Raw genomic sequence first — 5,814 nt, 5'->3', positions numbered from 1 at the left:
GATTTTTAAAAAGACATACGACCCAATTTTAAAATGGGGAAAAGACTTACAAAGACATTTTTAAAAGAAGATATATGAATGACATGTAAGTAAAAGTGTTCAACGTCAATAATCATCAGGGAAATGCAAATTTAACTACAATACGATATTATGAGAATGGCTGAAATTTTAAAAACTGACAATAATAAGTGTTGGTGAGGATGCGGAACAACTGGAACTCTCATACAGGGATGGAATGGGCTGTAAAATGGTACCACCACTTCAGAAAAGTGAAGCGATTTCCTCTCCACGTGAACATAGACTTAACCTATGTCCCAGCAGCTCCACTTCTAGGTGTTTAGCCAACAGAAATGAAAACATATAACCACACAAAGACTTGATATAATATTCGTAACGGCATTTCCATAATAGCAAGCAAACAAACAAACGCACTGGAAACAACTCAAATGTTTGTCAACAGGTAAATGGATAAACAAATTGTGATTATAGCTATACCCTGGAGTAAAAACAAGAAACAAAACTACTTTGATATGCAATGTCTTTGGTTCTCAAAACATGCTGAGCAAACAAGTTAGACTCTAAAGAGCACAGACTTTATGATTTCATTTATATGAAGTCCTAGAATACATAAACGAATCTATAATTATAGAAACCAGTGGTTACCTGGGATGGGATAGTTGGCATGGGATTGACTACAAAGGAGCACTAGGGAAGTTGTTGGGGTGATATAAATTTTCTGATTGACGTTATAGTTATATGGATATATGTATTTGTCAAAATTCATTGAACCGTACATTGAAGTATGTACACTGTATTGTATATAATTCATACCTCAATACAGCTGATTTATTTTTAATCCACCCATAGTTCCCCACTGCTCACGAGTGTCACTATGGTGAAATTTACCAGCTCTCCTGCCAAAAGCTAGTCTCTGCCTCCACCGAGTCCCATGCTTTTGTAAACTCTCTACTAGACCATCACATGCTATTACACATCTGTCATTGTTTCCATACCATGAGCTGCTTGAGGTCTGGGGCTGGTGTGACCAACTGTTCAGGTTTTTGGTGCTAAAACTGGGAGAGTCCTGGGAAAATTGGGGCAATCATTCACCTTATCTGGGAGCTTGGGTTTAGTACCATATCAGACACATGGTGTATGTTAAGTAAATGTTTGCTGAAAGCTTACAATATATGGGTTAGTAGGGATCTCAAAGTTGTTTCTACTTTGATGCCTTCATGCAAACTGAGGCCCAGAGAGGTGAAGCCAGAGGCAGTGGCAGATCCAGACCCAGATGCCAAGCTCAGTTGTGTCCTGCCCATGGCTCCAGCTTCTTTGCCATGCTCTTGGGTGTTCTGGAAGGCAGATAAACAAGCCCTATTTAATTTTTATGTAGCAATGAACATCTTCCAGAGCCTCATCTACAGGAAGCTCCCCTCCCTGTCGCCCGCCTTGCCATTTCCCCACTACAGTGAAGTCATCTGACCCCAAGTGGCCCACAGTTTCTTTTCTTCTTCCCACCTCCCAAACCTGTTACCTAGTCCCAGGCTGCCTGGGATTAGTGCTGACCTTTCAGGGAGCAGTTTGCTGGGAAAGTACCTTTATGTAAACAAAAACAGCCTTCAGGTTTTCCAGAGGCCAGCTTGTTTTCCCTCTCAGGTCCCTGGCAGAAAAATAGTAAGTCGGAGGGAGAAGAGGGTGACAGAGGGAGTGACCCTGCCTTGGGCCTCTGTCCTCTCAGGCCCGTCCCTCAGGGCCTCCTTTGTCGGAACTCGGTTCCCAGTGGGGACAGGGTATTGGGGGGAGGCCAGGGATATTTAAACAATGCCACTGTGTCTGGCAGCAGGAGCTGGATGCTTGACCTGATTAGGCTCAGTAAGGCTGGAGAGAAAGAGGGAGCAAAGGCAAGCTTGAGAAACTGTTTTCTATCCCTACTCAATGGACTTTTCTTCCCTGTGTTTCTGCCAAGGCCTCTTCTGGGTGGAAAAGTCCATATCATCTTATTGCTACAGGGCCGTGACGTGACGGTCTCTCTCCTCTCAGCCTGGACAAACACTTTGACCTGTTGTCCCCACATCCTCTTGTCTTCCCTTCCAACCAACCAGCTCCCGAACAGAGAATGTTTATCTCACTCGCAGCGCTCCCTCCTCAGACCTTGCCAGGGCCCAAAGCTGGGCCTAGGAGTCCAACTGGCACCCACATGAAAGCCCTTCCTGCTGAGAACCCACATGGAACCAAAAGCTGCCCACACCCACAGCCCTGGCCCAGGGGCCCTGAACACAGGGCCACGGAAACTTGGCCTCAATGCTCCAAGGGAAAAAACAGCTCTGAGCCACACAGGAGAGGAGCCTCCCGAGCCGGTACATCAATGGAGAAAAGAGCCGGGCCCAGGAACACTTAGGACCCTATTGTACAGCACCTGTGCCCAGCACAGGACGTTTAGAATAGGGAAAAAGCGCTTGAGGCAGCACTTTGTTTGTTAGTACAGGTGCTGGGAAAACAGGAGCAATTTCCAATGCACTGGCAGAAAAGTGAAAGCTGAGAAGTCAAGGGTGAGGTGGGAGGGGATGTGAGGGGGTGTGTGGCTGGGCTGAGAATCCAGGTTCGACTTTTGAAATATTGGCAAAAGGCAACAACAGGCTGGGGCTTCCGTGAGAGAAACGTCTGGTCTCCCAACTTGGGTGTGGCTGCCCAGGAAGAGCCTGGCCTGTTCCTGCAGTGGAGGTGCAGCCTGGGGAAACAGATCTAGGCTGCGGGGATGGGGATGGAGGGAGTTGGGGGGCTTGAAGAGTTGGGGGTGTTGTTAGCGCTTGTGGGAGGGATTGTGACTGGCTCAAGGTGGAGCTTCAGCTACAAACTCAGGACTTCTGACTTGCAATGAACCCTCTAGTACATTTTGAAGGGTTTATTCTTATAGAGAAACCTGGGAGAACATACACCAAAATGTCAATAATGTATTAGGGTGTGACTTAATTTTTTGTTGCATTTTTTGTTTGTTGCTCACCTAAACTTACCAATATATACATATTTTTACAATGAGCAAGAATTCCTTGTGTCAAACATTTAAAGGAGAAAAAAGAATTTTTATTAAATGCTACACTTCAAATAAGGTGTTTAAGCAAAATAAGGAGCTGGCATATAATAACAGATAAATAAATGTTAGATATTATCAGCTTAAGGTGAGAAGGATACGAGAAACAGAAGGGAAAAAAAGGGAGAGAGAGAAACATTCAAAAGGAGGAAGGAATAGAAGCACAGAAAAAGAAGTGAAAGAGGGAAAAATATGGACACGAAGGAGAAAGAGGAGTATGGACGTGGAGAGTTAATGCTGCCCTCACAGCTTCCTGGCGCTCCGTGCTGGCCTCTCAAAAACTAAGGTGTTTGGGACAGCAAAAGAAATAGTAGTCAGGGGATCGTTTCATAAACTATATAAATGTCTAACCAATGTATTGTATAATTGAAACTAATAACAGTAATGAAAAAGAAATAGTAGTCAGTACCCTGTCACTTTCCTTAGGGTCAATATTACAGACCCCGGGCTAGGGTGGAGTACAGGACAGCTTCCTGAATTAGCGGTGGTCTCAGTTGTGGGACAGTTAAAAGCGGAACCCCTGCATGGGATTTGTTTCATATCTTCGGTTAGGGGTATCTCTCTCTCTCTCTCTTGCTCTCTCTCTCTCTCTCTCTCACTCACACACACACACACAGAGCCAGAAGACACTGGGCCAGCCTCCTTCAGAAGCATCGTTCTGGCTTTGAAATGAGTGCTCTTCTTGTCTCTCTCCCGAGGGAGGACGAGCTGGAGATGGGAGAAGGGTGTCTTTGCTGCCAGAGCCCCACAGAGTAGCCAAACCGTTCTTGGTGACATCATATTTTCTGAGTGGATGTTTGCTTAAAAGCTGCAAAATAATCTGAACTTTCAGCCCTGACTCTCCCCAGAGGGCAGCATCTTCCGAATTGGGCCAAAACGGAACTCACACCTTGGCTCATTAAGGGAGCCACCAGTGAGGGCACCAACAAAGCTGCCTTCCTCGCGCTTCCGCTCTGCATCTCCCACTAAAACCCTCCCAGTCTGAGTGTCTCTGGGTGCTAGGGGCAGAGGAAATGAGTGCTGAGTGGGGGCTGGTCAAAGGAGGGGCAGGTCTAAGCAGCCTGGTACTGAACAAGGGGCGGACCCACACCTGCTTCCCTCTGGGGCTTGTGTGGCGTTTTTATTATGGGCACTTGCCTGGCAGGACCCCGCTGCAGGGCCTTGGCAGACCCAGGCAGGAGCAGCTGGAGATCAGTGCTGACGGTAGAGCCACCCCAGAAGGCCCTGGAAATTTAATCCCCAGGGTGGCCAAAGTCAACATCTCTTGAGCCAGAGGCCAGGTGTAGGAAAGCGAGTGCAGCTTGAGAAATGACATGCCCATCACCCAACCAGACTTCCAGGCTTTGGAGCCAGAGGGGCCTTGGTGCAGATCCCGGCTGGGTAAACTTGAATAATTGGCTTGGCCTCTCCAAACTTCACTCTCTGCATCTGAACATGAGAATTCAATCATTTATTCATACATTCATTTGTTCGACAAGTTCTTACTGAATGCCTACTATGTGCCAGGCACTGCTCAGCACTGGGATGTACTAGTAATCCAACTATTGTCCCTGCCCCAGAGGAGCTAGTAGCTTAGTGAGGACAAGCAGTGCTACTCTAGAGAGAGAAAAGGGAAAAGACGAAATTATCAAATAAACAGTGTAAGAAACAGTCCCAGAATGAAACAGGACATGTCACTGGATTAGAAGAACCTGCCAAAGGCCCAGAACAAAAAATGCATAAGACTTTAAAAAAAAATTCCAGAACACCAAACATAAAGCAAAGAACTTAAAAGCTTCCAGAGACAAAACAAAGAAGAAAATTTAATTCTCATCCATACTATCTTAGGGAACTATGGAAGCAAATATGACAGCAAAACAAAAAAGGCAAACCCAGATAGAAAAAGCCGTAGATTCCAGAAAATGGGGTTGCAGCTCAGAGAAGTGGCAAAGAGAAGGGCCAGAGGACACTCTAAAGCAGACCTAGGGGTGAGCAGGCTGTCCGGACTGGAAGGACATGGAGGGTTCTAAAAATGAGCTCTCTAGAAAAAACAAAGACTTGATAATGTACGTGATATGGTAGATTATATGATGGAGCTTCTAAAAAGAGGTGTGGAAAATTATGCAAGTTAAAAAAAAAAGAAAGAAACTAATAATTCCAGGAAAAATAAAGAACTATACAGGAAAGAGAACACAATCATAATATACTATTTGACTCCGCCACAAACAATATTTATAAAGTCTCTATAATGTAATGATATTACTGATTACTGATATGAAAGAAAAAATAGTGATTAAACTATGTTGAGAGGATGGGGAGGCAACAGGTGAGGGAGGGCATATGAGCTAATATATACTATCGTAACGAACGTCAATAAATATATCTAACAATGATATATCCAAAAAAAGCAGTTTAAGCATATTATTTTTATATTATAGCGATAACTACCAAAAGAAATGGGTGAAAGTGGTTGTCTGGGTGGTGCGTGAGGGGACAGACAGTGTTTAAATGTGAGGAAAGGTAAAGCAGAGGAGTACTATCATTCAGTACAGACTTTTACAACCACATGTAGATATTTCTTTTATATATTTTCATTAAAAAATCAAATGTAAATAAAATAGCAAAAAGAGAAATGCTGAGTTCCCATTCTGCCCACCCCCGGCCCCTGGCATAGTAGCTCTTGCATTTCGGTGTCAGAAAAAGGGGGAAAGGCAAGTTGCTGAAAAGCCAACTAGTCTATGACTGTC

General features: G+C 44.6%; 1 long non-coding RNA gene across 1 annotated transcript; it reads right to left on the bottom strand.

Moving 5' to 3' along the window:
* Positions 1-371: 371 nt before the first annotated feature.
* On the bottom strand, positions 372-2,747 carry LOC120613268 (uncharacterized). The gene is made up of 2 exons (XR_005655643.1): positions 1,597-2,747; positions 372-1,352 (listed from the first exon to the last, which is right to left on the bottom strand). It is a non-coding gene; the product is annotated as an uncharacterized LOC120613268 (long non-coding RNA).
* Positions 2,748-5,814: the final 3,067 nt, after the last annotated feature.

The sequence above is a fragment of the Pteropus medius genome, unplaced genomic scaffold (assembly GCF_902729225.1).
Source record: "Pteropus medius unplaced genomic scaffold, Ma_sr-lr_union100, whole genome shotgun sequence".
In the NCBI taxonomy this organism is placed as follows: Eukaryota; Metazoa; Chordata; class Mammalia; order Chiroptera; family Pteropodidae; genus Pteropus; species Pteropus medius.
This window is presented reverse-complemented; position numbering and strand designations above follow the sequence as displayed.